The sequence below is a fragment of the Eptatretus burgeri genome, chromosome 3, assembly GCF_056783735.1.
Source record: "Eptatretus burgeri isolate ZD-2024b chromosome 3, Ebu_testis_v1, whole genome shotgun sequence".
Classification (NCBI taxonomy): Eukaryota; Metazoa; Chordata; class Myxini; order Myxiniformes; family Myxinidae; genus Eptatretus; species Eptatretus burgeri.
The window spans coordinates 10,136,035-10,161,278 of NC_140963.1; the positions used below are offsets into that span (position 1 = coordinate 10,136,035).

Consider the following 25,244-nt stretch of genomic DNA (forward strand, 5'->3'; position numbering starts at 1 on the left):
GGATTATGGGGTTTTCCAGGACAATGTGGTGTATATTGCAAAATAACGAGCAATTGTAAATTATAAGCTTGAATGCAAATTATGTAAGCATATTTACACATGTTCAAAACTGACATTGAAAACCGTCCATCATCGAGCCATTGTGCGCTGTAAGGTATGTGCATGGATGTGTGTTGCGGATTTGTGTGACATGTAATATATTCTCCCTGTCGCTGTATGTAGGTCTTCCCAATAAGCAGGGGAAAGAAGGAGAGACAGAAGCAAAGAAGCAAATGACAGATTGTCTGCAGCACTTGTCCCCCCCCCACCTCCCTCACTCACCCCCATCACGCCCCTTCCCTCGACCTCCCTTTCATCCATGCTCTTCCACCAGCCGGCGATTCGGTGCTCTATGCACATACCCTGGATGACAAACGTCTTGCACCTGTTCGAGGAAGATCATGACAGGGTTAGCGGTAGGATGAAATCCCATGGGGGAAAGCAGGACAACAAAAGTTCTCGACTGGTTTAGGGCAACCACAATGGAAATACCACGACAGACCCCAACATATTGCCTTCAATGGGATTCAAAATTTTCATTTGATTGCATGTCAAAGGAAGGAATTGCAATGGTTACAAGGAAGCCAACTTGGAAAAAAAAACAAAAACCTTTTTTTAACTGTTTGTATCATTCAGCTCAGCCTGTGACAGTTCCTGTAACACACTTGCAGGGAATGAAGACATGATGAGGAAATTAAAGTGAAGGGTCTGTTTCTGCCCCCATTGCTGTGGTTCAATGATTGCAGGGATTTATGTGAACAGATATCCGAACAGATTTTTAATAAAGTCTGGCACCCCACCTTCATCTCCAAACTCTCTGCTCATGGTATCCAAGGCCACCACCTCTCATGGCTCACTGACTTCTTCTACTGCTGTATTCAGCGTGTCGATCTTAACGGAATCTTCTCAACTCCGCCACCTGTCAAAGCTGAAGTTCACCAGGGTGGTGTCTTTGGCCCACTACCCAGAGTGGTGGTGGTGTTGATGATTGCACCTTCTACCATATCATCTCATCCTTCAGACAAGCAGGTAGAAGCCTATTCTCTCTTTGCAGACCTTGATAGAATCAGAAGCTCGTCCAACAATTGGAATATGTCTTTCAACCCCGACAAATCCCACACACTCACCCTGTCTCTCCGAAAGGACCGTCTGGCAAAGCCTCCCATCTACTTCCTAAACAAACCAATTGAAGAGGTAAAGTCACTCCAACTTTTGGCCCTCACCATTAGCCATTATCTTTCTTGGGCAGACCGTATTTCTGAGATGGCCCTGAAAGAGCTGGCAAAATGGAAAGGTACCAGCTGCCGAGGAAAGGAGGCAATGGAAATTTCAACAGCTATCTGTTCACAGATCAGGACCCCTCCCCCCCCCCACCCCACCCCCGAACAATATACATGGAATAAACCAGAACAAAGCCCTTCTGACACAATAAATGCAAAACAGCATTAAATGCCATGTGCACATGCACACCACTTCTCCATCCCAGTCCAGATGGCTTCAGCAGGCCACCCTCCAGTTTCTTTTAAAGATTATTTTAAAGGTCACAAGTAAAGGACAGTGGAGGCGTCGACTATGGTTTCACTACTTTTATGGGTTCATCAGGATAATAGACCCTACAATCATTTACGTGTGACCATGCATATATATATATATATATATATATATATATATATATATATATATATATATATATATATATATATATATATATATATATATATATATATATATATATATACATATATATATATATATATATATATATATATATATATATATATATATATATATATAATAGCCTGGTGTTGGCGCAGTGGTTAGGGCAGCGGCTTGCGATCCAAAAGGTCCTGAGTTCAAGCCCCGTTGGGCCACTGAATTAATACATCAGGGGGTGGACTCAGCCTGTCATCCTTCCGAGGTCGGCGAAATGAGTACCAGTATACTGGGCTGGTGTATACCCCGGTTAAAATAGGTGTACCATATCCCTGTGTTGTAAGAGGTGACCAGGGTTGCGTCAGGAAGGGCATCCGGCGTAAAACATGTGCCAAATCACTATGCGGATCATACGGATGATCCGCTGTGGCGACCCCTAACGGGAGCAGCCGAAAGAAGAAGAAGATATATATATATATATATATATATATATATATATATATATATATATATATATATATATATATATATATATATATATATATATATATATATATATATATATATATATATATGTTGTTATGGAGATCATGTCGGCCAACTGGTTGAGACTCTCCGAGCTGGCGTAAGGACATATTCGCTCCCATACCGAGCTCAATTTGGAAGGCCCGTGGCCGATCGAGTGGTGCACCTTGACCCACCAGGGTCGTAGTCGAAATGAAATAGGAGCGTTGGTTTTCACTGGCAAGGAGGTGAATTTAATAATGGACGTTAAGTGCCGAAAACCAGAATATCATCTGAAATGATTTGAAGCCAACTCGGCTATTCTGACTCAGCGATCGTTGCAGTGTGACCACTCCTCATTTTCATAAATGCCAAAGTGAGCCAATGAAAAAAGCCAAGAAGTCACAAGGTTTCAGAAAAGCGATGATAATAGAAAACCGATACGCCAAGAAAACAAATAGAAAACCAAGACGCCACGGTGAACAACGAATAGCCAAGATCTTGTGAAAAAAGCCAAGGAGTGGTCACACTGGATCGTAGTGGTCTGAATGACTCAAAGAGACCCAGTGAGATCAGAACATGTATTTGAAATGGGGAGGGGAAAGAACAGGAAGGCAATCATTGAATTACAAAAATACTAGTTTTTGTACAATAAATGAAATACGTGCCTTCGGGTTTCGTACGGATGGAAGGGTCTTACTCATCCAATCATAAGGCTTCAGGTACACCACAGCAGAAGACCAGAGATATCGCCAAGACAGGGAATACCCTTTTGTGGAATGTTCGGGTTCCACAAGTCAAACTGGATGTGTCCAGAGTGGCAAGAGGCAGATTGACTGGGGGATAAAACAAAAACGGGGAAAACAATGAATGGAGCGAGAAGACACAGAATACCCTTTTCTGGCACATTCGGGTACTCTCTGAGCCAGAATGAGAACATATTCGCTGCCATAGCAAGCTGAATTTGGAATGCCCGCAGCTGATCGAGTGGTACACCTTGCCTCACCAGGGTCGTAGTCAAAACGAAACAGGAGCGGTGGTTTTCACTGGCAAGGAGGTGAATTTAATCATGATTTTCCACATCAATTCATAGCCAGGTTGTTGGCGACTAAACCGTCTCCCCCACCAGGTTTTCTGGTGAGGAGGGTGTATGGATATGGACACCCAGCAGGATTAAAAACAAAACCTGTCAAAGGGCGGAGGAGCTCCTTGTGAGCCAATGGCCATCCATATCCAGTGCCCAACTGTGTCTGCGGACATCATCCTGCAGTTGGGTTACATTTTTTTTTGGAAGTTGGTGGCAGGATTTGCACTCTGGCCACTGTAAAACCTTTCATTCCACAAAACGTACCACAAAGAAATCTGAAACTCCACTCAGTGGGAGTACCGCCTGTGCAGCTGCTCTCCGCAGGGCAGCTCACAGGATGACGAGATTGGGGCAAAGCCTTCGGGACGCCCAATCTTTGATGATAGGAGGAAAACTACGGGGTAACCTTCCCGAGTCAGATTGTGGTTGTGTGTGTTGGGGTGGTGCTGAAGTGTCGTCCACCAGACGGTGGTCTCCGTGGGTTAACCAGAGGTGGTGCCTGGAATATCCTTTCCCTAAGAGAGGATGATCACCTGTCTCTTATCATCTGAGCTCAAGCATTTGGACATCGGTATTGCAGCACTCTCTGAGGTTTGGAGACCGGATAGTGGCGAGATCGTGGTGGGTGGTTACACCTACAATTGGACTGGTCGTTGTGATGGTTACCATGCTGAAGGAGTTGCTGTGGCTGTGTCCAATAAGCTGACACCAATGATAATTGAGGGAACACCGGTCAACAGGCGTATTATAAGACAAAGGATTCATCACTCCTTGGGTGTCATCTCCCCTAGTCTCTGTATACGCTCCGACTGAGGCAAGTGACCTCACCGTGAAGGACGCATTCTATGCCACGCTCGAGTCTGTGGTTGATCAATGCCCCAGACGAGATACTCTTCTAGTCTTGGGGGATTTCAATGCATCGACTGGAACTGATAGGGATGGTTATGAGACATTTGTTGGTCCCCGTCGGTCTGGAACTGTGAACCAGAATAGCACGAGTTAAGTCCCTTGACTTTGCAAAAAGTTAAGGACTTAGGGTGGCTGGTTCATGGTTTCAGCACCCACAGGCGCAATGCTGGACTTGGTATTCCAACTCTGGTGGTGTAGCAAAGGAGATTGACCATGTGCTCGTTGATGGTCAATGAAGATGATCCAGAACTGCAGGGCCTACCGGAGGGCGCAATTCCTCAATACCGACCACAGGGTTGTTGTGGCAACTCTGAAGTTGCACCTTAAATCCGGGAGAATGGTACCATCCCAGCCTAGGCTGGATGTTGACAATCTCAAGGATGAGAGGGTACCTGAAGAGTTTGCGAACAGGCTGAGTGGCGATTTGGGGTCTGGGTGCTTTGGAGAATCTTGAAGAGTTGTGGAGTGCCTTCAAGACCACCGTCCTTGATATTGCCAGTGGATGTCTTGGAACTCACCATCAGACAAAGAAGAATTTTGTCTCTCGAGGGGCACTGGATACCATTGACCAGAGTTGCAGGGCCAGCCTGAATGGCAGAGCTGAGCTGGGAGCTGAGGCGTAAAACTATACGTGCGCTCTGGGTGGACAAGGAGGCCGATGTACGAGGAATCTGTGAGGGGATAGAGCATCACCTGTGGTCGTGATTCTCGTCCTGCTTTCAGGGGAATTCACGCATTGCGTTCCTCCAAGCCCATCCCTCAGTGTACTGCAGTTAGAGCGGAGGGTAGTGGGCTCTTAACAGAAGAGTCTGAAGTGAAGGTCCACTGGGCCTTCACTTTGAAAGGCTGTACCAGGCTGATTCACCCTCTGTCGAGTTGGATGTCCGTGATGTTACTATCTCTCATGCTGACCTCCAATCAACTGTGATCCACTGTCGTTTGTGGAAACACAGGCTGTGGTGAACCACCTGGAATGGGGTGAAGTTCCTGGGATCTGTGGCATCCATGCTGAACTTCTCAAAGCTGGTGGACATGCTGTACTCATGTTGATGCATGCATTTTTGTGCTCTGCCTGGAACACTGGCATCATCCCAACTGACTGAAAGCGAGGTCTTGTTGTCCCTTTCTGGAAAGGGAAAGGTAATCCTCCATACCTGACCTGACCTGACTTGTGTCTGTGCCTGCCTCACTGATCTCATCGCCACACATCTCCCAGTGAATTTAAGTTGATAAAATGTTGATGTAGCCCAGGCTTGTTGGACCAAATGACCTCCTGTATCAAAGTTTCTTGTGTCTCCTTCTGTAACATTTATTGAACTGTTGTGAGTATTTCGTTTTTGGAACTTTTTCTATGCTTCTTGCGTATTTGTTGATTCTCTCCACGTGTTCGTGCAATTTATATTAAACTATAATGATGTCTACTAACGTCTGTGTCCGAAACAATATTAAAAAATGAAGCTCCACCATGAAACTTATGTCAATATTTTAAAATGAAGTAACAATCGAAGTTAAGTTCAAACTGAATTTCATTATAATCCACCTGAATAAAACCAACAATATTCACTACTCCGAAAGAACAGATGTCCAGGCAGGAAATTGCTCTGGCAAGAAACCACTTTGGGAACACTGTGTGGATACAGAATGCTCCTTGCAGCCAAAACTTAATGTCGTAATTACTGGCAAGGTGCTGTCCCGGCACTGCCAATTTAGTGGACATGCACCGACCGTGCAGTGGCAGAGATGGACGGAGAGTAAGGGCAGGCTTGCACTGTTCTCAGAGGGGGCTTTTGTTTAAAAGATGAGCAATATGTCTCTGTGCCATCCATTCCCAATTCAGCCATGGTAAGCCTCCATTCCATCAGTCGAGGATGGGTGAGTTTCTGCCAAAGTGACAAAATTGGTGCACCTATTTTCCAGGATCGTGAATGGAAAGCTATATTAGAAACGGCGATGGGAATGTTTATGTGCTCATCTCTCGTATAAAACATATAAATTGAAAATCAAAAAGGTACTGCATGTTTGGAAAACCTATGTTGCTAATATTTAATAGTAACACATAAAAAAATAAAAGTGTCATCAGCATTCTTTAAAAAAAAAAAAAGGAAAAAAACTGAGAAGATTATATCCAGACTTGCTCCATAGGATCAGCATCAGCCCGATTAGTGCATCGGGTGTTTTTATTCCTTCCGGTGGTCTTGGGGGGGCGGTGAACACAAATTCTCCATGTGAATGTCTATCGTGTAGCAGTACTCCAGGTGGGAGAAGATATTAAAAGTTTCCACCCTTTACAGTGCAGTATTCCTGTCTTCATGTTTTTCAGTGCAGTGGTGTTTTGAAATACGCAGCGAGAGGTATTTTGAATGACAAGTTTGAATGAGGATTGTAACATAAACCCCCTGACCGCTTCGAGGATTTGGATTCTTCGAGTATATATACACTCCCATGCTCTTCTCGCAAAAGAAAGCTGTATAAAGGCAACCAAGAAAAGCTGCACAAGATAAGCCCTTTGCTTTTTCAAGCTCTACCCGAGTTTCTCTACAGCTGTAGACATTCATAAGTAGTACAACCAGAGAGTTGGTGTCAAAGCCACCCAATGCTCGCCTGTTTATACATTTATCGTTTTTAAAAGACTCGTCCAATAATATTTTTTATGAAACATTGCAGTGAAGTCTGATCCAAATAATTTTAAAGCAATATACAGTAGGTATTTGTATATTGTAATCAGTAAAAAGTAGTGTGGTAGATAAAGACATGAGAAAGGAAATAACTTGCACCAAAAACTTTAACGTTGATGTGCTACAAAAAAGTTAAGTTCAAAACAGGTCAAAAATTTAAAACATTTAAAATTATTTTTTAATTTCAACTTCACGACATCAATACTATACCCCAAAGGAACCTCCATGCCAAATATCAGCATCCTAGTACACATATTAAATTAATGGCAAGCTTCTAAATAACTTGCACCAAAAACTTTAACATTTTCACGCTCACGCTGACGCTAACGCTCACGCCGGGGGTATCGCTATAGCTGTAGCTTTCTGTTCTTCGAACAGGCGAGCTAAAAATGAGAAGCTCAATGCTACCCACCCCCATTGATTTTGAATACCCGACACTGTATTCGTACCTTGCGAATGAACGGGCCATAATTTAAGAATCATAAATAAATCTGCATTGTTTTGTGTGTTCAAGGGTGGTATGATGCGGTCGGGTTAACGGGTACCTGTTTTATTACCGATTAATTTATACTTCCTTATTTTTTTGTGTTCATGTAATCCTTCTCCCACGCCATTTGTTTTTAAATAAATATACTTGGTCTCGGGGTTGGATTCTACTCATTGTACTTTCCTCATTTGGTGATTTAGGATGATTTCAGTGTCATTAGACCAACTAACTAAAACTGGCTCAGGCGGTCTACGTGATCAATGGTTGCTCGGCCAGATTATAAATGTTGCCGGCACCTTTCGACGCATCACCCTGTTGATTCCACGGTTCCAACGAGTATTGTAATGGGACAAACAGGTTTGGGAACTTACTTAGGGCTGTGGACTTAGCTGGCAGTTGTGGTCATTTTGACACGATCTGTGGGACTCAAACCAGGTAACCGAAACAGGCTGTGGCTGTAACATTTTGTGTCATCAGAGTGGGACCTGCACCCTGACTCAGCTGACACTGAAACAATTGGTGTTTTTCATCCTGGGCGCAGCTTCAGTGGGATTGGAACCCAAGGTGTAAATTCTTGCACCTCGAAGTAAAATTGCAGAGCTGCACATTAGGAATATTGTTTTTTTACAAACAAACCATCACAATGTTGAGCCAGGATGAGTAGAACCAGAAGGGACAAAGCTGGTTAGACACCACCATGACCCAATTGGATATAGAGGTGGAAGGACCACTAGAGGGTGCGGTGGAGTCATCTCCCCTGCCCGGTAGCCCTAAAACCCCAACAAACAAGAAACCCCCAGAAGTAGCAGGGAAGCTTTGCCGCAGCAGTGTGGAAATAGTGCAGATATGGCCATTATGATGGCTATGTTTGACAGGATGATGGCTGATCAGACTTAGCTGGACGACAAAATTTATGCGAGCCACTCCGAGCTGGTGCAAAAAATGGACGCGGGCCAAGCCAAAATGAAAGCGAGCCACACCGAGCTGAAGGCTGGACTGGCAGCCATCAATGGTGATTTAGCAAATAAGGTACAGGAGATAAGACAGATCATGGAGTCTGAGATTTGGGGGTTAAACCGGAAATTGAAAATACAGGAGTTGGGAGAAAGTAAAATGAAACGTGACACAGAGTTAGAGCAGCTTAAAATAGACAAGAGGAAATAAAAAAAAATAATGTCAGGAGCACCACAGTGCAGAAGTTAATAGCTTAGGCCAGGAGGTTAAGAGCGAAATTATAACAGGCCCTGGTGGAGGAAGTTGAAGGACATGTGGAGGCACATTCGTTCCAGATGCCTGTGGCCTCACGGGAGACACGAGCACAATAATCTGTGCCGCAGGAGCCGGCAGGGCAGTCCAATCCCGAGGTGGAGCTAGTGGCCAGTGCAGTCTCAACGACCAGGTACATGGACATCATCGGTCATGGTATGAACGGGGAGCAGGAACAGGTCTCTCAAGGAGGTGTGCATGCCTGTGTGGGTGCAGTGTATGAGTCTTGCATGCGAGCAGTTCAAACCTACGTCTGAGGCCACGACACGGGTCCATGCGGTGTAGATTGCGTGGCTGAAACGTGAATTGCGTGCCTCAGCAGATGGCGAGCTGTTGTTTCGTGAAGTCAAGACCGCTCGTCCCATGCATAGTGGCCCAGGCGTGGGGGGTGGTGAGGGTGCATGTAAGTGCACGAGTGTGATGAGCAAGGCGAGCAGCGTGAGGCACCTATGAGTGCAGTGCATAGATTGGATGGAAGAAGGATGGAGGAACGTGTATGGGGGAGACGTCAGTAGTGATGGACTGTGTAGTTTTAGAGTCAGTGTGGCTTCCCCCGGTGTTATTTCGCACGTCTCTGGCTCAGGGCGATCCGAGCGAGCCGAGGGGGGAGCAGGGGTGCCACACGATGGAGCATGTGTGCATGCAGTCCCCTGGAGATTAGATAGGTTTGAATTTATATGCTCCCTCTAGGCTGTGAGGATAGCCAGGAGAGTTAAATATAAACCCCACTGATTGGGTGTTTGATGGTCCTCATAAGCCTTGAACGTAATGTGGGGGCAAACAGGCAAACTAGGGTGCAAAAAGGATCCCCCACGAGCCTTTCAGGAAAGGAGGGGATATAACAAAGGCAAATTCACACAGTGATCCTTGTGCATGTTGGCGTAAGAGTGGGGGAACTGAGACACGAGTCAAGGGACTCCGTGGGAGTCCCAAGTGGAGGCTGCAGCAGGTGGCCCGTGGGTATCGAGCACAGCTTGTGCAGAGTGCACAGCCCAAGTAGGCATTGAGGCCACAGCTGCTGGGTCACCGAGGGGAATCCCCATGGCCCAGTGGGGATGTAAGAAGCAGGTAAAGAGACTGAAGCAGGCAGGTTGATGACATGGACGTTTTGAGTGAGACAAGAGTAGAGACATTGTATATTGAAGATATTTTAAATAGTAACAAAAATAATTGGAAATCATCATCATCTGATGAAGCATGAACTTGGGTACACCTTTCAATTGCTTGCCAATCAATTTTTACTCAAGTCACTCCACTGACAGTCAACTCCTGCAGGTGGGGTGCCACACCAGGAATTAAACCCAGGCCACGTGGATATAAACCAGGTATCCTTAACACTGGACCATATGGGCAATTGGAAATTATAAGAATTAAAATTGTAAAATGTTGAAATTTGCAATTAAATTGGCTGACGTGAGGAGAGATGCTTTTCTCCTTTTTCCTTTCTTCATCCCGACGGAGTTTGGAATGAAAGAGGGAATGAGTGAAGGGATGAATGAGGTGTAAAAAGTGTGTGGCAATATATATTTAGTAATTCGAGGATTGAATAGGTGGTGCAAAGTGGGGTATATTGATGAAGATAGCGGGTAGGTAGATAGCGGGATTCAGCTGTTCTGTAACATGGATGCCGTTTGCGTGTTAGCGCTGGAAGAGTTGGAGTTATAAATTCAAAAAGGTGCAATAGTCTTTGGAGGGCTGGGAGTGCGGTTCAATTAGGGTGTCGGTATTTGGCGCTAAGGGCATTTCGGTGCTGGATGGTGCCAGATCCCAAGTGGGACCAAATAGCCCAGAGGAGGCGGGGGAAGTACAGGGTGGTCCGAATACCCCCGGGAGGACTCGTGTGACTTGTGCCAGGGAGAGCACTAGTGGGGGAGGCCAGGAAGGCCTCCCACCCCCATGACTCAGCATTAATGAGGGTAACTCAGGCGGTGAAAGGTTAGCCCTCAGCAGCACAGAATGCCACATTTGAGTCAGGTGGGGAAGCTGCAGAGAAGAGTTGCACTGCCCAGCCTCAAGATTGTGCAAGCGCCCAGGATGAAAATTTGAAGGACTCGGCCCAAACTGTTTGAGTACCAGCAGGTGGAGCGGTGGGTAAATTGGTTGAATGGAACCACAGTGGAGAGGTTAAATTTAAATGAGAATGGTTTTGATGATGTTAGGATAGTTAGAGATACTCCTCTGCACCATTGTGGATGTTTTTGGCCACCAGAGTTAAATGGAGGAGGGTAATTGGATTTTGAGTGGACCCATTGTGTCCCAAATTGCTCGTGTAGTGGTCGGCACACGCCCCCCCCCCCCCCAATGGGCTACTCCTCCAGTGATCCACTTCTTTTCATTGTTTATTGTCACCAAGCATCCCTTGATCTTCTTCCCTGGAGATAATTTAGTTGAAATGGATTAGTGGGCCCTGGTAGGAATAGATTAATTCAAAGAGATGTAGCAGAACAGCGTGCACAAAGAGATGTAGTGGCAGGAGATAGTATAGAATAGAGGGATTAGTGGGGCAGGTAGGAATAGGATAGGTCCGGGATAAAGCCAGCAAGCCTTTCCTGCTGCCATCACACCAGCCTGTTGGTTCATACCATCCGCAGCAACTCACCTGGTCGTCTTTGGCTCGTTAGCCTTGCCACCTTGCCTGCCAGTCTTGTCGGTGTGCCAAATGTGAGCCAATGCCAACTGCTTGCCGTTCTGTTTGCGTACTTGCTGCATTGCATTTTCTTATGGGCCACATGGGCCAAGAAGTCTTGTATATGCCGTTATCCCTGGAGGAAAGGTGGGGGACAGCGTGGGGGTCCACGTAGTGTTACGACCGAGCCTTCAGGTAGAGGGCTCGGGGTACTGCCTATTGTTCCAGAGGCCCTAATCGACGTCCGCGGGAGACCAATACGTACCCCGTGTGTGGTCGCGCCGTATAGGCAGTCAGATGTGACCAACCGAAGTTAACATCCTACTGCTGATGCCAATTCACACAGCCCACTCTTCAACACACAGTATTGCATGCAAATCCAGTAATGCAATGCAAAACTCAAAACAAGAGGAACAAATTCAAATGTTTTACTCAGGATAAAGAAACACAGGGTATACCGCGAAGCAATGAATAAACCATGTAACAAAAAACAAACAGGAACATAATAAAATATATGCAGTGGTAATAATTAAGAAATTCAAGGGCAGACAGGCACCAAGACAAAATGAACAAGACAATCTAGGAATCCCGAGCTAATCCCAAGAGGGGAGGGGGAGAAGCAAAACAACAAAATAATATTTACCAAGATATAAAGAAAATCATGTGTCAAGGAGAAAGGTGGGGGTTGTTGGGGGGGGGGGGAGAAGAAGAATAATTCAGACCTGTTTGAGTTGATGTTCCAACGGCCTTGCCCCAGCCACAGGCCACAAGGCTGACACTTCACCACCACCCCTCCCTCTCTCTGGAAGGGTTCTCAAACTTCACCAACGAACAAACTGGAGCAATTCCTGCAACAGCTTGAGCCACACGTTGCTTCAGGTCGGCTCAGGTGACACTCAGGAGGCAACGCTTCTACTCCCCCCTCCTACCAACGTGACCCAGTGAGGCTCTCCTCTGCCTCAGTCTCTTCAACACAGGCGGTGCCTCCAATAGGCGGCCCTCAGAGGGATCACTCCAATCCCCAACGAGGTCTTACAGGCTCGGTCTCTCATCACACAGGGAGGATGCGCGTCCACCATGCATTCCCGCCTTTTTCTCTCGCCCGTCGCGCTTCTTCTCCTTCACCACTTCCTGTTTTTACTTTTCTTTCTTTTCTTGAAAATCCACACAGTACCGCCACATGAGATAATGTGGAGGCCTCAAAAAGAGAATATAAAGAGAAGGGGAAGGAAGGTCCTTCAGCAGAAGAACCGAAACAAACAAAAAAAAAATAGGGAAGGAAGAAACTCATCTTGAGAACTACAGAACCACAGAACCACAGCAACACCAATGCAATACCACCCCACCCCCACGTGAACGCCACAGTCGGCTCCGAGAGCAAGAGAGAAAAGGTTGGGGTACATGCAGTGGTATTCCCCACGAGCACAGACAAAATTGCTACAGTTAAAATAATAGTGTCTGAGAGTAGTACTCTCGTATACTATAATTGGTAACGGATCCTACTACAGTAGTCTGCAGAGAATTACTATAGGAAAGGAATTTTTGCCTGGGAGGAAATGGGAGTTGCCACGGGTCCAATTGAGCCTGGAGGTTAGATTGGTTTAAGTTCGGCAATAGGTCAGTTTTACATTTAGTTAAGGGTATTCCTTCATGCCGTGGGTGTCCCTCTTTCATTTACATGCTCATCGATTTATTACATCTGCCACCAAAGGTGGACGGATGTGATGTCATCACTCCTGTCTGTCCATCTGTTTGTTTTGTGACTTGTTCAATTGAACATTCACAAGTATATTGGTTGGAATGGTCCGTCATTCTGTCCGTTCAATCACCTACACGTCACAATTTTACTCCGATCTTCAAGGAAGTTCACCAATTATTGGTCAAGGTAGTGACAAAACGGAAGCCTATTTTATAAGAAAGTCAAAAGGTCAAGCTCATATAAATCATCAACTTTCAACTGATTCACTTGATATCTATACATCATCATCATATTGAGAAAACTCAGGTACACCTTTCAATTGATTGCCACTCGATTTTACTCGAAATATTTTGTCACCGATCCACACAAAGTACCCCGTCATGATAAAGTGAAAAGATGTTTTTCAATTTTTTCAAATTAATTAAGAATGAAAAGATTAAATTTATTGCGTCAATAAGTATTCAAACCCTTTGCTGTGACACTCCCAATCGAGCTCAGGTGTATCCAATTTCCTTTGATCATCCTTGAGATGTCTCGACAACTTGATTGGAGTCCACCTGTGGCCAATTCAATTGATTGGACATGATTTATAAAGAAACACACGTTTCTACAGAAGGTCCCACAGTTGGCAGTGCATGTCAGAGCAGAAACTCCACCATGAAGTCCAAGGGTTATCTATAGAACTCTGAGATAGAACTGTGAGGAGGCATATATCTGGGGAAGGGTATAAAACTATTTCAGGAGTGGAGAAAGCTCCCAAGAGCACAGTGAGGTCCGTCATTAGGAAATGGAAAGAGTATGTAACCACCAAGACTCTTCCTTGAGCTCGCCATCCTAACAAACTGAGCAACCCAGCAAGAAGAAGCTTGGTCAGGGAGGTGACCAAGAACCTCATGACCATTCTGACAAAATTACAGAGTTCCTTGGCTGAGATGGGAGAACCTGCCGGAGGACAACACTCTCTGCAGCACTTCACAAATCTCGGATTTATGGGAGAGTGGCCAGACGGAAGCCACTCCTGAGAAAAAGCACGTGAAAGAATGTCATGAAAGCATGAAAAAGCACATGAGCACAGCTCATCAGCCATCTCTAACACCATCCCGACCATGAAGCATGGTGCTGGTAGCATCATACTATAAGGATGCTTTTCAGAAGCAGGGACTGGGAGACTTGTAAGGATAGCAGGAATAATGAATGGAGCCAAATACAGGCAAATCCTTCAGGAGAACCTGCTTCAGAGTGCAAAAGACCTCAGACTGTGGCAAAGTTACAACAGGACAATGACACCAAGCATACAGCCAAACTTGAATCACATTGAGCAACTGTCGAAAGACTTGAAGATAGCTGTTCACCGACATTTCCCTTGAGAAAATCTGCAAGGAAGTTCATACTTAGTGGAAGGACCTATGACAAATTACAGCTGTGAATCTGAGTCTGTGAGTCCCTCCTTCTCGTGCCACCTTCCCTCACCACCCCCATTGCGCCAACTTCCCTCCCCACCCCACCCTCTCGTGCCACCTTTCCTTCTTCCCTGGAGATAATTTAGTTGAAATGGATTAGTGGGCCCTGGTAGGAATAGATTAATTCAAAGAGATGTAGCAGAACGTCGTGCACAAAGAGATGTAGTGGCAGGAGATAGTATAGAATAGAGGGATTAGTGGGGCAAGTAGGAATAGGATAGGTTTGGGATAAAGCTGTTAGGGTTAGCACCGGAAATTATATTTCTGAGAGTAGAGGCATGTCATTTCTGAGAGTAGAGTAGACAACGCAAGGAATGTCGTTGGCTTTTGTCAATAAAGCCTTCCCTGTCCACCCCAACTCCTCATGCCACCTCCTTCACACCTCCCCCCTCACCCTCTCGTGCCACCTCCCCCCCCACCACCTCGCGCCACTTCCCTCCCCCCTGACGGCAGAAAAGCTGAGAGGAATGCACACCCGCTCTAATCTCGCTGTCTCTCCTAGGTTTGTATCCTGACCCACCTATAAACTGTCATCCCAATGTTTCACAGGTAGGGTGATTCATCAATGTATGCGCCGTCTATTGAATGGGTATTAAACTGGGCATGGCATCTATTGGAATCCCCCCTCTCTTCTCCAACTCTCCTGTCCCCACTCTTCCTCTCCCTCTCTCACCACTCTTCCTCTCCCTATCTCACCACTCTTCCTCTCCCTCTCTCACCACTCTTCCTCATCTCTCTCACCACTCTCCCTCTACCTCTCTCACCACTCTCCCTCTACCTCTCTCACCACTCTCCCTCTACCTCTCTCTCCCCTCTCCCTCTTCCACCCCTCTCCCTCTCTCCCACCCCTATTCCTCTCTCTATATTCCTCCAACCCCTTCTACCACTCTTCCTCTCCCTCTCTCACTACTCTTCCTCTCCCTCTCACCACTCTTCCCTCTCCCTCTCACCACTCTTCCCTCTCCTTCCCATTCCTCCCCTCTACCCCTCCTCTCCAGCCTCTCTCCTCTCTCTCCCTCTCTTTCCCATTCCTCCCCTCTACCCCTCCTCTCCAGCCTCTCTCCTACCACTCTTTTGTTGAGGACTATTAAGGAGTGATGGTTTTGTTTTGAATTTAAAACGGCCTTCACATCATGTAGCATGTACGAATCAGATTCGGAGTGAGCCTACCAGACAGGTGCAAAGTTCTCTACCTTTTCCAGATAGGTAGCATGGGTATTAAATAATTCTGCTCAGATTTATGTGGAACCTGGCGGTTTCAAGAAAATGTTAGTGTCTAGGCACGTTTTAGCACTCTTCTCTTCGTCACCCCTCACACTTCCTTCCCTTCCCCTCACGCTTACCTCCTCCTAAACCCTCTCCTATACACCCCCCCCCCCATGGACATTTCCGGGCAGTCTCTGCATGCTCTATTAATGTGCTGTTTTTATGTACCCCATTTCGTTCAATCCTGAAGAACCCCCCCCCCCCACCTTCTCCTCAACGCAATGGGGTTGACTCAGCCAAACATCCTTCCAAGGTCAGCAAAATGAGTAGCAGTGTCATGGTATAGGGACATGGCATCGGCGGCATAGTTGCACCCCAACAAAATGTTAGCTCCCCGGCAGCCAAGCTGCCATATGCAAAAAAGAAGAAGAAGCAAAGAGACAAAGAGGATTTTCCAGAGAGTCAGTGAGATCACTGATGAAGATTCGGAATAGTATGAGACCTGGAACATTGCTCTGTGGTACTCTCACCTTGACAGGGAGAGGGGATGAAAGGGTTCCGTTAAGAGCCACACGTTGGCGATGACAGTGGAGGAAGTAAGTAATCCAAGAGTGGAGTTGGCCTTGAATTCCATAGGAAGACAGTTTGGAGAGCATGGCATGATGCCAGACTATACCAAAGGCTCGAGATATGTCCAGAGAGATGACCCTGATCTCATGTCTGATATTGAGGGCCTCCACCATTGTTGGGAGAGTATAAGCAGCATGTCAAAGGCAGAGTGACCAGGTCTGAATCCGAATTGATGATTTGAGATAAGGCTGTTAGAAAAAAGGAAGGATTTTATGTCAACTGTGATGATGGATTCCATGATCTTGCTGATGATTGGAAGTACAGTAAGCTAATTGGACTGTAGTTAAGGGGATCTGTTTTTGTAGTTAAGGGGGTCCGTTAATTTGAGTGCAAAGCGGACGTGGACAGGGTTGGCAAATTTGAGATGCTTTCTTGTGTACATATTGTAATCGAAGCGTTCCATGACAGTAATTTTTTCCAGTAGATGATATTTCAGGTAAAGAATGAAAATGCAAGCATTTCTTTTTTAAATAACTAGTGTATGCCCGTATATGCGTGTCTGTACGTGCAAAAAAAAAAAAAAAAAAAAAACTTTAAAACCGCTTGCCAGAAACAACCACACAGGCCGTTCCTTCGCTCTTGCGTGCCCGTACGTGCAAACCAAAAAAAACTTTCAAACAACCACACAGACTGTTCCTTCGCTTTAGTAAACGACGACTGGATTGGGGCATTGTGTCTAAGAAAATCGAGAAAGTACAGAAATCGAGAAAGAAAGAATACAGTAAGTCGATAAATCGAGAAAAAAAATCGAGAAAGAATACAGTAAGTCATCACTATCCGGAAGTTTGCATATCACAGTTACCATTATTCGCAATTTCGTTTTAATGGCCAATCATTCAATTAGCACCAACTTATTTTGCCTTTTCGCAATGTCGTCGCAAGGAAAAACACAAAGAGAAGAGAAGAGAGAGAAAAAAAAAGTACGTGCAAAAAAACCCAAAAACTTTCAAACCACGAGCCAGAAACGACAATCACACAGGCCGTTCCTTTGCTCTCGCGTTCTCGCAACAACCACACTTCCACACACAGAGTTAATTAAAATCCAAATTAAAATCAAGTTTACCCCCGTCTGCTTGCCATAACATTCGCTGCCATGTAACCGGCACAGCCCGTGACGTCATCGTCGGCCGGCCGCGCACCGGCCTACGCAGCAACGTGTCATGTCATTGGTTGGTAAATAAATGGCCGCAGCAACGTGTCATGTCATTGGTTGGTAAATAAATGGCCATAACTTGGGAAGCACTTGTCCGATTAATATCAAACCTTCAAAAGGCACATTCTCAGGTCCCCAGCAATATACCTGGCAAGTTTCAATTAGATCGGACGAGTGGTTGTCGAGAAACAGCGGTCACAGACACACACACACACACAGATATCTGGAATTATAGATAGAGAATAATAATAATAATAATAATAATAATAATAATAATAATAATAATAATAATAATAAAAAGGTTGTTTCAGAAGTAATAAATACAATGAGAAGTGAGATGGGAAGATTGAAATGTTTTGCCAATGCAGGTTGTTTTGCAAACCGGTACAAGATGCTGGACCTAAATTCACTTGAAATATTAAGCACAAGAACGCACTGAAAAAGAATACTTCAGCGACTTCACTGGAGGCAAAAGGCATGAGATCAGCAATCATGGAAGTGTTTGTGCAAGCAGTTTCGTTCCCCCACGAGAAGCCAAGTTTATCAAAAGTGTCTTCTTCAACATACGATGTAACTGATAATGCCGGTAAGAGCATGAATGCCAGCTGAGTCCTTTGGTTTGTTGGTCCTCATGTTTGTTTTCGTGTCATGTAGTTAGGTGACCGCATTATATTTTTTCATCGCAAACACGAAGTTTGGAAAAAATGAAGTGAATATGCAGATCATGTCACAAAAATGTGGAACTATAAATTAATTTTCATAAATAAACACAGACGGAAGATATAATTGTTAATAATGTAGACCTACTGTGTTTTTACAAGTACCGGACTTGGTGGCATCTGAGACTGGGGGGTTGGCGGTGAGAACCTGACCCCGCCGAATCCTAAAAAAAGACCTTCAAAATGGTAAGTGCTGCATTTTTGCTTGATGCTAAGCATTTAAAAAAAAGATTTTAGTATCGACAAACAACCATAAGTTGGCAATTCTGTTCTGGCACAGGTCTTGATGGACCTAATGGCCTCCTCCTGCAGTTGCATTGAAATTCCATACAAAGGAACTCGTATTCTAGTCTCTGATTCTGTCACAGAGCATCGGTGCGGCCGAAGCAGTTTCTTGGCAAGGGTTATGCTGGGAGGTTTGCCATTGCATTCCCACCGGTAGTTAGAGCAGGGATTTGGAATTTGGCCAACGTGCTTGCAATCGCTCATCTTCTCTTTATGAAGGACACCATAAGGTCTTTAACACACACCAACAGATGGGACTCCCATTTTAACGCCCATCCAAGGGACAGCATACACAATGATGAATCACCATGCCTGTGAAACACCAGGATGACAGCTTATCGCTGGGTTGGGATTCAAACCCAGGCTCGACAGCTTAAAGGCAAGTGTGCATACCTCGAGGTCATACTGCCAGCCTCATATTATATTACTCATACAAATACTTTGTACAGTTTGTCTGAATGGCAAACTTCAAATGTGTTATTGCATGCAAATTATTATTATCCAAAAGAGGTGAAGCACATATTAGGAAGAGTTATTTTCAAAATCTGAAGAAAACGAAAGAATTGTGACGAAGTCATTTTCAGAAACTTTTTGAGATATTGTGCTATATATCGTTTTTGGAACTATCTCTCAATGGTGAAGAACTACTTTTAAAATTCTAGTATTCAGAAAAAGATATTCAGCAAAATCCAATCAATTTGTCCATGGCACACACCCAACCTGTCCACCAAGTTTCGTCCGAATCTGCCCACAACCTTTTGAGATATCCTCCTCCTCACAGGGGTGAAAACATAACCTCTGTCCACCTTCCGTGCTGGAGGTAAAAAAACTCCTCCCTCTGGCAGAGGTCATTGGTCACAGCACTTGCACTCTGCCATTTGCAAAGGAGACAATAAATTGCTAATCTCCGATCCAACCTCACGAGGGTGAAGAGGATGTGCTTTTTGTCTCCGACCTGTCCCAGTGTACCCCTAATAAGTAGGCAAGACTTGATGGATATCGCCAAATCCCTTTTCAATTCTAAATGGTTCATACATACATACATACATACATACATAATTGGCATTTTTTTGTATGATTTCCAGATATATCTGATAAATCTTACACAGACATAAATATATTATTGATATCAAGAATATCTGAAAACCATTGCATTACATGATCTAGATAGACAGTCAGCAGCCTCCTTCCTCTCATCAGATCTTGATAAAATCAGGAGCTGGTACAAAACTTGTATTATGTCTTTCAACCCAGGACAATCGCACACTTTCACTTGGTCTTTTCACATAACAAAGGTGGCCTCCAAAGCCTGTCCCAGACTGGACATCCACTGTCGATCCGTACTCTTTCCTTCGAAAATCATAATTACTCAATATCTACTGTACAAAGCCTTTGTCTGCAACTCAATGGAGTACTACTCTCCATTATGGGCTATCACTCTGGAAACATACCAGTTTCTCCTGGATTCTGTCGAATCTAAAGCTCTCAAAATTATTGGAATCTACCCTGATGAGCCAAAGCACAAGGTCTATTGCTTTCACACTGCAGGCAAGTCGGTCATCTCTACTTTTTACCGCCTCTTCTCCAATATTGCTGCCTCTGCTCTCTCGGTTTTCCAACCCTCCCTACCTCCTCGAGGATGCACACATTCTTCCAGTATCCACATCCTGGTTAAACTTCCCAAATCAAGGCTGAGAGCACACCTCAACTCTTTTGTATTTTTAATTCTCCCATCCATGGACCTTCAAGAGGCTGTTCCATCTCATTATTCTCTCTATGGCTTCGACCAAGCAGTGCACTGCCATCTCTTATTATTCCCTATCATGTCCCATAATCATAACCTTTCCTAACCGAGAAGAAAATGGTTGACTTATCTGCCGTGAAAGATGAAAAGGTGTTTTGGGACACTTACCCTCTGTCGAAGCACATTTTCATGGCAATAAATCAACCATTTTCTTCTTGTTTTATATTCTTGTGCCACCAATACAGACTGAAAGTTCCTTCCTAACCCTAACCATCTTACTTGCGAATTGTCGTGTTTCCTCCCCTCCTCCATTTCCTCTTATCCTGTTCGTTAATTCCTTTGATGTTTGTCCCACTGTCAAACCTACCTTGTTCTTCCATCAGCCTCACTCCTGTAAAATAAAAAAAAGGACTGTGAAGCCATCCACCTATTTATTTGATAAACACCTCGAAGAAGTTCAGTCCCTCAAACTTTTGGACTTCACCATCAAGCACGATCTCTTTGGCAAACTTCTGGTTCTACTTTTTGGACGACAGTTGGTTCTCTCCAGGGGTTTCCACCAACTTTCTCAAAGATAAGTTTCCGGTCATTGTTTGTCACGTTTTGACTCTTTATTTTGTTGCCTCCAAGTTTACTACGTGTTCCTGGTTTGGTTTTGTTTCTAAACTTGTGTGATTTGGTGAGTTTTCCTCGGTCTTGTCATATCGGGTTTCCCTGAGGCCGACCCATCTTCCCGTCTATGTGCACGATTGTGTTTATTTGTATTTTCTTCTTATTATCATCAGTTTCTATTTTCTCCACTTTTCCCTCCACCCTCATTCTATCCCTCCCAACTTTGCCTTCTGTTTCAAGTCTTAAAATATAAAAAATACAACAACAAAAAAACCTTTTCTCTTATCACCTTACACCCCACATAACCACAAGACTTCCTGCACCGACTCTTCTTCCTCCATCCTCTTCTGCTGATGTACCATCTTCCTTCTACTTTTGCCAACCCACATTGACCATGGACCATACTGTGCCTTCACAATTTTTTCTTCAACCATTTCTTCACCTAATCTTTATCAAAAATAAAAATAGATACGGACATTTATAATGTTTCAACTTCCCTGTTCACATGTGTGATTCTCTGTATTGTATCATAATTCACTCTTCTTTATTTTCTTCTTCTTCTTCTTCTTCTTCTTCTTCTTCTTCTTCTTCTTCTTCTTCTTCTTCTTCTTCTTCTTCTTCTTCAAAGACTTCAATTTGACCTTTCCTTCATCCCGTGTCAAAAACGTCCCACTGTTACGACGTTTCTTTCCTCCGTTCTCTTAATTCTTCTTTATCGCATAACTCACGTGATGTCTTCAATCGCATGTCTGACTTAAAAATTCCAAAAATCCCAGTTTGCAATGCAAACAGTGATGACTCCATTTACAGCCCGCTCACTGAAAACAAAGACCAACTTCGATCCTCTCATCCCAACTCTCTTTTCCTCAAATGTAGTGACTTCAATTGTCATCATGCCAGTTGGCTCGGTGTGGGTACTTTGCTCACCTGTCATGGCACCTCAGCAAAAGACTTTTGCAACTCAGTGGGACTGACACAATTTATCAACTTCCTGACCCGGATCTCACCCAATGGTACTCCATCTCTTTTGGACATTATTTTGACCAATTTCGCTGAACATATCTGCTGTTCTTCCTCCGCTCCAATCGGTTCTTCTGACCACGTCCTTGTCAAAGTAAACATCTCTCTGGCTGTTATCAGAGATCCACCTCAGCGCCGTCGAGTCTGGCATTTCACTCAGGCCGACTGGCAGGGTCTTCAAGCAGCAATCAAACTTTTATACTGGTCAACCATTTTACTTTCTCCAAAATCAACTCATCCTGGAAATTTTTAAAGGAAATTTGCACTCTCTCAAACATAGATATATCCCATCTCGTCTTCAGTTGTCATTCCCTTCCTCCCATCCATGGTACACTGAAGCTTGTGGTGAGGCGGTTGTCCTGAAACAATTTACCTTCGTCTCATGGACGGAAAATCCGACTGAGGGTAATCTCAGTTCCTTCCACAAAGCTCGGAACAAATGTGTGTCTACCCTCAGGAGAGCCAGAAAACAACATCTCTCTCATCTCAAGTCTGAACTCTCAAACCTGTCTCCCTCCTCCAAATCCTGGTGGTGTGTGGTAAAGTCTGTTTCTGGTGCATGATCCCCCTCCATCCCCTTCCTTACCTCAAATGGCCACACAGCTGACACTGCACGTGAAAAGGATGAATGCCTAAGCTCCGTGTTTGCTTCTAAATATTGTGTCCCAAACCCATTGCTTTCTGAACCCACCTTACCTAGTCACACCCAGCTGTTCCTGAAATCTGTGTCCTTTTATCCTGACAAGGTGGAGAGCTTGCTGTCAAACCTTGACTCAGATCCTGCAACTGGTCCAGACGGCATCAGCCTTCGTGTCCTAAAAAAAAACAGCTCTGCAGCTCGTGCTCATCACCTCTGTTCTATTCACCCTCTCATTTGCTCAAGGTCATCTGCCATCTGCTTGGAAATCAGCAAATATTACCGCTCTGCATAACAAAGGTGCAAAAACAGATTCCTGCAACTACAGACCAATCAGCCTTCTCCCAATCTTCAGTAAGGTTATGGAATCCATTATCACTTCAGACATTAAATCCTTCCTCTTCATCAATGGCTTGATTTCCGATCATCAATTTGGATTCAGACCAAGTCACTCCACCCTGGATATGCTGTTTTTGCTTTCCCCAACAATGGATGGAGGTACTCAATGCCGGACATGAAATCAGAGCCATATCCAAAGATATATCGCGTGCTTTTGATATGGTCTGGCACCCTGACCTCCTCACAAAACTCCCTTCCTGTGATATCCAAGGCCATCTCCACTCATGGCTCGCAGACTTCCTCTCCTGTCACAGCCAACATGTGGCCCTAAATGGAGTTCTCTCATCCCCTCTTCCTGTCGAGGCTGGAGTTCCTCAATGCAGCGTTCTGGGCCCTGTGCTTTTTTCTGGTTTTCATCAATGATCTCTTTGACTCTCTGTAAAATTCTCTTGATCTCTTTGCTGATGACTCCACCCTCTGCCGTACCATCTGTCATCCCTCAGACCGGCAAGCAGCAGCTTCTTCACTCTCTGCAGATCTGGATAAAATCACAAGCTGGTCCAGCACTTGGAACATGTCTTTCAATCCGGAAAATCACACTCTCACTATGTCTCTCCGAAAGGACCGTCTGAACCATCCCTCCCCCACCCCCAATCTACTTTCTTAACAATCCTCTTGAAGAAGTCCTTTAATTCAAGCTTTTGGGCCTCAATATCTGCCACGATCTTTCCCGGGAAAGCCACATTTCCAACCTGGCCTCCATAGCCAGTCAGCAACTGCGCATCCCCCATCATGCAAAGTCCTTCCTTGGCATAGCTGAGCTGCTGACCACATTCAAAGCTTCCATGTGCAGCCCGACAGAGTACTGTGCTCCCTTCTGAGCTGGTACTCCCCCCTTTCTTGGTTTCAGATTGTGGAAACCATGGCATTTGGATCATTGGCATCTCCCGCGATGAGGTTGAGTCTTTGGTTGGTCAGTGGTCTTTCTGTCTCCTACCGTCTCCTCTCTGGCATTGCTCCCCCCCCACTCTCTTGATGATCTGCCCCCCCCCTCCCCACCACCATGTTTCCGCAAGGTGCTCATCAACGTCTGCCAGCAACCCCATTAAAACTAACAAAATCACGAACCACTGCTCATCTTCACTCGTTTATACCTCTTTTTCCCCGCCTTTGGAACAAACTCCCACTCTCTCTTCAATCCCACTCTTCCCTCCAGGTCTTCAAAACAGATGTTCACCACCATCTCTTATCTTCCCCCATCCAAAACTACGATCTTTTCTACCCCCATTAATTCACCTCAAACCCACCTCCTTCAAATTCCCTGTTTTCCTTCCTGAAATTCCCTGTCGTATCCATCCTGTTTACCCTTTTGGACCCCACCCCATCCCTCTCCCTTCCACAGATCTCTTCATGTCTCTGTTCCCCACTGTTTTGCGCTTCCCTCTTCTGCCCCTCTTGTCTCCTGCTCCCTTTGTTGTCCGTTCTGTGTGTTAGCTCTCATAGGAGCCTCGACATTGTATATTTTAAAATAAAAAGAGCAAAGCAGGCATTCAAAGCCAGTCGTCGACTGGATAGCCTCAGTTGTGGCGAGTCTTTCCTTGGCCAGTCCGAACTTCTAAAAAGTTACATGGCTTTCATTTGCAGTTCGATAGAGTACTGCTCTCCCATCCAGGTTGGCACCACTGCCTCACACCTTTCACATCCTCATGCTTTGGAGACAAAGGCCCTCAACATCATTGGAATATTGTGCAACTAACCTGAATCTCTGGGGCTGTTACTCCTAAATCAGACATGGTCTTGCAATCTCTGCCCATCACATGCTTTGTCTCCTCCCCTCCCCCCCCCCACCACCACTCCCGATTATTCTCGGGTGCACCTGCTCTGCCACTGACCCACTTTGAGTGAAATTCCCAAAATTAAGGCGCACTCCACTCATTCGTTCCTCTTTTTTTCTCACCCATGGAATCAACTTTCTCATTCTATTCAAACTCAGCTGTTTTTCATTCAGGGAATTGAGGTGGCTGTCGACCCCCATCCATACTCATGATTTTTTTTTCTCACCCAATTAACCTCCCCAAGCCCACCGGTTCCTTTCCAGGTCACTGGTTTATCTGTCCTCTCCTTTCACCCATCTTTCTGTTTTTTTGTTCCATTGCTATTTCATCCCCAGTTCTCCTTTCCTCTTCTTTCAGGCCCCTTCTGGTTGTCTGTGAGCTTCCAACATAATTGTTCACCCCCTGTGTCCTTCTCACCCTCCCCTCACTCTCATTGTTGCCCTCTCCCGACTCCCATTCTCAGTCCAATCGGCCATTTGGTGTTGGTATTTTCCTTCTTTCCATTGTGTTATAGATGTTCCATTCTCATATCTTCTATATCTCAGCTCTACCACGATCCTCGACTTTGTAAACAAAAAATACAATTCAATGAGCATAGGAATCATCAGCTTGACTCCATTCATCATCGAAGTTTTGACCTCCAATCCTAGAACCTCTGA

General features: G+C 45.0%; 1 long non-coding RNA gene across 1 annotated transcript in view; it reads right to left on the minus strand.

Moving 5' to 3' along the window:
* Nucleotides 1–328: 328 nt before the first annotated feature.
* Nucleotides 329–25,244, minus strand: part of LOC147029383 (uncharacterized) — a 102,314-nt gene continuing 77,398 nt past the window's right edge. The window contains exons 2-3 of the long non-coding RNA XR_015055709.1: nucleotides 2,865–3,032; nucleotides 329–424 (exon numbers count right to left, since the gene is read on the minus strand). This is a non-coding gene — a long non-coding RNA (uncharacterized LOC147029383). The remainder of the gene's footprint in view (nucleotides 425–2,864; nucleotides 3,033–25,244) is intronic.